This window comes from Pseudomassariella vexata, assembly GCF_002105095.1.
Source record: "Pseudomassariella vexata strain CBS 129021 chromosome Unknown BCR38scaffold_2, whole genome shotgun sequence".
In the NCBI taxonomy this organism is placed as follows: Eukaryota; Fungi; Ascomycota; class Sordariomycetes; order Amphisphaeriales; family Pseudomassariaceae; genus Pseudomassariella; species Pseudomassariella vexata.
The window spans coordinates 247,499-254,225 of record NW_024467957.1 but is presented as its reverse complement, the minus strand read 5'-3'; the positions used below and the strand labels follow the sequence as shown (position 1 = coordinate 254,225).

The 6,727-nt window shown below is 50.3% G+C and overlaps 1 non-coding gene across 1 annotated transcript; it reads left to right on the top strand.

The window, feature by feature from the left end:
• BCR38DRAFT_t75 lies at window positions 1–103 on the top strand. Its single transcript has one exon. It is a non-coding gene; the product is annotated as a tRNA-Thr (tRNA).
• The last annotated feature ends 6,624 nt before the right edge of the window (window positions 104–6,727 follow it).

The window sequence follows — 6,727 nt, the reverse complement described above, 5'->3', positions numbered from 1 at the left end:
GTCGGCTGGTGTAGTTGGTCACTTCGCTGGTAGATAAGTCCCGATTTGAGCCTCGCCCACTTGGGTCGGTGACGAGTCGCGGGTTCGAATCCCGCAGCTGACACACAAGGGGGTTTAGTCAACCCTTACGGCGCGCTGCCCACCTTGTTGACTTCGCCTACCTAGCGATAATAGGGAGATTGGTGCAGTTTAGGATTACGAGCATCCTAGCCAGTCGACCGTCAAGCACTACGTCGGCGGAATATAACTCGACAGCCGGTCCAGAATTCGAATCGTTAATCCGACCCCTTATCGGACCCCCTCTCGCCGCGATTCTTGCGAGCGTCTAGACCACGTTACGGTCTATCCACTTGAGCGTATGGTTGAGATGTATACGCTCGACGAGAACTCCAATTAGCAGATACTACGACTTGTCGCGACAAAAAAAAATAGTCGAGCATCTTCTGCACATCAGCAGCATCCCACCCCTGAGGACGAATTTAAGTGCCACATTACCACACTTATCGGTAGTTCAGGCAGGGGTTGTAGCACAGACTTAGGGAGGGACAGGAGGTTTAGTAGTCATTTGGCTACAAGTTTACCTGTATAACCGCCCGACGCGGCTTAAGGGCCCGCTATATCATCTATAGCCCCTTAAGGGAGTACTTGTAGAGGTACCGAGGGTTAACACCTACGGCGTATTTAATATTATTTATTTTATTATTTTATTTATTATACCCTTCGGCATACCCCTTTATCTTACTTATCTCCTATAACCTCTAGATATAGTTATTTTCAAATATATAAATACTAGTATACGAAAGCGCTTATTTAGTGTAAAGGGGTAAGGCCGGACATCAGGGAAATAGGTTACGGGGCTAGGAGAAAGTTTATTTTCTCTTCTTTAAGAGGCACAGAGGCAGAGTAGGACACCAGTCCACCATCTTCACGCATCATCATCCTCATCTCTTTTCATCATCTTATTCAATCAACTTGACTTTTGTTTTCTATTCTAGTTAGCGAGCCCTTCAATTATGCGGTTAATTCCTACGTGCACTTAGACACTACTTTCGAAATCCTATTATTCCGCCCTCATCCTAGCCTTGACAATGACAGAGGATTATATCTTGCTCTGATCAGAGCAATCTAGTGCTAGTGAGAGCTTCAATTCGACTTCCAGAGCCAGACGTCTTGTTCTGAGAATCATTCCGACGAGAGTCTCAGAGGCACATCCGACCAACTCGCGCACCAGACGTATAAGAGCGAAGCTCTTATAACCAGTACCACGATATTCGTCTGATCAGACCAACAGATCCCATCTGTTGGTACTGGAGCCGTCTGTTCAGTGTGTTAGGTGGTAGGTATATCCTACTGACCGCCTGACCCCGTTTCATTAGTTAGTACGTGTGATACGAAAAGGCAGGGGGACCCACTGGTTAGGTGAATGTAGCCTCGTTCGTAGCGGTAGTCCTCTTAGTATCAGCAGTCTCGTTCCTCTTCGTCTGATCAGACGGCTGCAAAAACGGTTCAACTGTCGTAGTGTCCAAATCTTCGACTATCGACCTAGTGAGGATCTTAGTAACTACAATATCGGCTGATCGGGCTTCGGGACTAAGGGCGGTGTTCGTCTTCGCTATCTCTGGCTGTACTAGTCCTAGCGTCGGTAGTCGATTATCCTGTGCTTGAATCGGCTGAGAGGAGCTCTGAATCGGGAGAGTGCTCGTATTATTCGTCGTAACACCAAAGTCTCGTCTGAGATAATAGGCCGCAAGCCTCTAGAATTGAGGATTAAGGTTGTTCGATATGACCTAGTCGCATACTTCCTTTAGGATAGGCTTGCCCTCTTGCGTCGCTTTTATCTCGATATATGTTGGCACCGGAATCGTAGTCTGTCTCTTGTAGTCTCCTCCGAGTAAGTAAGCTCTATCCGTCGGGTCCTATCGAAGAAAGCCGTCGCGATTCAAATCTTCAAGTAGACCGCACTGTGAGACAAGATGGCCAGGCATAGTACAGAAGAAACATTTCCTGGTTATCGTGCCCTATCGATACGGATAAGGACGGTCTTGTCTGGCCTCGTAGTCGTACAGCTGCTCTTGACGAGGGATGTCTTGAACTATAACCGCATTTCCTTAGGCCTGGTGTACGAGTGGCTGACAACCCCATGGCTGCTGTGGCCGGTACGTAGTCCTTAAGCCGTCCATCTGGTGTCTCTGATCAGACCAATCCAAATTGGCTTAGTTGTATCTCCAAGGCTTTGAGCCTCTCCGTGAGAGCAGTTATATCTGGCTGGCTTTCCTGTTGTCCTCTCTTACCCTGATCAGACGGAAAATATCCCTCGGCTCGCTTAGCGTGGTTATCCAGATTGACCTTAGTCCTCGCCTATCCTCGAACCAGCTTCTGGGCTTGAGGGTACTCCATCTTGAATAGCTCTTCATACATCTTGTCTTTTCTCGTAATCTCTTCAAGACTGTAGCCGTGGATCCTCTCAAACAGGCCTCGAGTATAGTCAAGGTCGCTTAGTACTCGTGCAGTATCTTTCGTCTCTTCGACTCGGATCTCGTGATCAAGACAGTACGTATAGATCTTCGACGGATTCGACAGCGGGGGCTGGTTCTTGAGGTCTTTAAGGCGCTGATATGCACTTCGTATTTGTCTAGGTTCTCCGAATCCAATGATACCTTTCAAAGCCTTCGTCGCGGCGTTCCAATTGTCAAGGTGATTAACGACGGCCTTCACCCTTTTTGATAGGTCTCATTCTTAGTCATAAGTCGAGCTCTCTCGAAAATACGAGCGACCTGTTCAATCCAGCTGGATACACTATCGCCTTCAAAGCGGAGGTGTGGGTATTGTGCCACATCGGGGAAGATATATGGTATCGCGAAAACTTGAGCCATCTCGATCGGCTTCTCAGCTATTGTAACTGGATTGGCCTGATCAGGCCTAGATAAATGTCGAATTTCGTGGTCGAGGATGTCGTTGCTTGATGTGATCGTACAGAAGGTTGGTCGATCTTGTGTATTTTCCATTGTTCGCTCCATTCTTCGTTGTGCGATCCCTCTCCTCTTCTTAGGAGCGATTCTTCCATAGGTCCTGTTCCACTGGTCGCACCTCTGTGTCTGAATCTCTCTGCCTTCTCTTCTTCAGAAAAGGAGTGTTGAAGCCGTGGTGTTCGGGTCCAATCCCGTACTACTCTTGCTTCCTTTTCTCCTTCTTCTGTCGCTCTAATCGCTGATAATTCGTCTCTTCTTTGCTCTCTTACTCCTGTTGCTAGTCCTCGGTGTCTACGTTCGCTTGTGCTACGTGTCTCTGTGTCTTTTTTTTCTTCCAAATGGGAGCTCGACAGCTTATTTCCTCTCCGAATTCCTATGTTCGCTGTTCTGATTATCGTTCCTTAGCTGGAAGCCTCGTGGCGCCGCCCTAAGTTCGCTAGTCCTACCTTCATTTCCGAAACGTCTGTCCTTTGCTGCTAGAAGAATTTGGGGGTCTCCGTCATGCCCTCCTCGTAACTGATCCGTACGATCCTTCTGTCCTCTATCATCTATCGTGCGAGAGACTCGGTGCCGTGAAGCATCTGATTTGTGTGGCCTCCCTCTGATCACCATTGAAACGGGGTCAGGCGGTCGGTAGGATGTACCTACTACCTAATACACTGGCAAAGCGGCTCTAGTACTAACAGATCCTATATGTTAGTCTGATCAGACGAAGATCGTGGCACTAGTTGTAAGAGCGAAGCTCTTATAAGCCTTAGGCGTAAGTTAGTCGGATATGCCCTCTTGTATTCAGCGAAGGGGTGATTATCAGAATAGGACTCTTAACTCCGGGAGTCGAATTAAAACTACTACTAGTACTAGATTACTCTAATTAGGGTAAAATATAGGCCTATATAGTCGTTAAGGATAAGATAAAAGTTGTCAGAGAACAGAATGCCATAGGCACCGGTGGGACACCGGTGGGGCTCTCGTGTAGGGACGTGCGAGTCATGACACGATATGGAAGTCTTGGTTTGCGGAACAATCGGAGAAACTAGTGCTCTGCGGCTCCGACGCCGGGATCTAGCTATCGATGTAAGAGGCGGAGGCCCGGGAAGAAGATAGAGAGAGAGTAGAGATCAATGCATCATCGTGGGCACCCCTACCTGAGACCGCCAGTGACCACCCGGTGCTACGTAGGAGGGACGCCCGTTACTCCCCATCACTCTGTACTATTGCCTTCGGCCTAGCCGTACCCTGACAAAAGTAGAATAATAGGATCTCGAACGTAAGGATAAACTAAATAACTAACTAACTAACTAAAAAACGAAGGTAAAGATAATTATTATTTATTATTATTATTATTATTAAATACGCCGTAGGCTCGAAGCCCCCGGTACCTCTACTAGTACTCCCGTATGTCAAACCGTGCCCTAATGGCTGGACTAAATACATACGCTGCGTCGTCGGTTCGCCCTATTGGCGACTGCGTTGCGTTCACTACCATACTACGTTGGTTCTCAACCTACCAACAAAGTCCCCCCTGAGAAGATCGATGCTATCTGGGCCTTGAAGCTGTCCGACCCGTCCCTAGCAGCCACCTTACAATAGTCCCACTAACTACTGGTTCTCCTGTTGCCGTTGCGAGGTCTCTGCGAGAGTATAGTGGCCGTGGTGTGATAGCGGCCCGTAATCGTTCCCTCGGTTCTTCCAACAGCCCGCAAAAGAGGATTATGTGCTCTGCCGTCTCAGGGGCGTCGCCGCAGCGGCATAGCGGCGAGTACACGCCAAAAGCCCCTGTCTTGAATAAGAAGGCTGCTAGCCCTATTTTTCCGTCCTGATCTGGCACAGCGTAGACGCCTCCAGTCGGTTCAGGCCGAAATACTTGCCCCCTTTCGGTATCTGCATCGAAGGGCCCTCCGGTTCCTCAGCGATAGCGCGTCGCTGGCTATCGTGATGCTCTGCTCCGGTGAGCCATATCTTCCTCCAGTGGCCGAGGAGGGCAGCCGGGACCTCCTTTTCCTCACTCATCCACTCGGAGCCCCGGGCCTCCTTCTCCATAGTGGACCCTGCCGGTCGGAGTAGCTGCGACGCCTGCTTCCTCTTCGCCGGCCTATCCTGCCGGAGTATATGTGACGCTTTAGCGCTCGCGCTGCGAAGCAGATTTCTCTTCCCGCTAAGCCGTAGCCGTTCTTCAAACTTAGCAGCCCGGGCACTAAGATAGAGGTCTAGTGGCGGGATTGCTGCTTCTGCTTCCAGGTGGCGAACCGGCGTCGCTTTGTGGGCGCCACAGACTACCCGGAGGCACTCGTTCTGTATCCCCATCAGGCTCTTAGCTGGCCCTGCCGGTTCCTCACTTATAGTATGCCACGCAGTCGCCCCGAAGGCGATCGCGCTACGGATAACCACCGTATATAACAGCCTCGCCCGTATAAGATCGCAGCCCCACGACATATTGACTAGCTTTGTCAGGGCTAGCTTTTGAGTTGCCATTTTTGTTTTAACACGCTCAACATGGGCGTGCCACGTCAGTTTGCGGTCAAACCAGACTCCTAGGAACCTCGCTGAGACTACCGGCGACACTGTGGCGTCCCCAAGGCGAATACTTTGCGGCAAGGGCTCTCGGGCCCTAGTAAAGTGCATTAGCTCACTCTTGTCAGGGGCGAACTCCATCCCGTGCCTCACTGCCCACCGCTGACACGTAGCCCATGCGCCCTCCAACCGGCGGCAGGTCGTGTCTGGATCGGTGCCGACGCTTAGCAGGTTCGTGTCGTCCGCGAACCCGACTACTAAAAGTAGTGGGTGCTGCTCCGCTAGCTCCTCGTACAGCGTTGAAATGTATAATATAAACAGTATCGGGGATAGCGGTGACCCCTGGGGGACACCAGCTCGTAGGGGGATTGGCTCTGACTCCTTGCCATCGAACCGGAGGCGTACCGTCCTATCCTCCACGAAGCTGCGTACCCACTCCTGAACCCACTCCGGGTAGCCTTTCCAGGCTAATATGGAAATCAGCCGTCTGTAATTGACCGTATCGAATGCCCCCTTGATGTCTAGCTGTAGCAGCGAGGCGATGCCCCCGCGTCTCCACGCCGTATAGACCACGTCCTCAACTATACGTATTGCCAGTTCGGTGGACCTCCCAGCGCGGTTACCCATTTGGCACAAATAAATAAATAATAAAATAATATTAATAATATTAAATACGCCGTAGGTGTTAACCCTCGGTACCTCTACAAGTACTCCCTTAAGGGGCTATAGATGATATAGCGGGCCCTTAAGCCGCGTCGGGCGGTTATACAGGTAAACTTGTAGCCAAATGACTACTAAACCTCCTGTCCCTCCCTAAGTCTGTGCTACAACCCCTGCCTGAACTACCGATAAGTGTGGTAATGTGGCACTTAAATTCGTCCTCAGGGGTGGGATGCTGCTGATGTGCAGAAGATGCTCGACTATTTTTTTTGTCGCGACAAGTCGTAGTATCTGCTAATTAGGGTTCTCGTCGAGCGTATACATCTCAACCATACGCTCAAGTGGATAGACCGTAACGTGGTCAGACGCTCGCAAGAATCGCGGCGAGAGGGGGTCCGATAAGGGGTCGGATTAACGATTCGAATTCTGGACCGGCTGTCGAGTTATATTCCGCCGACGTAGTGCTTGACGGTCGACTGGCTAGGATGCTCGTAATCCTAAACTGCACCAATCTCCCTATTATCGCTAGGTAGGCGAAGTCAACAAGGTGGGCAGCGCGCCGTAAGGGTTGACTAAACCCCCTTGTG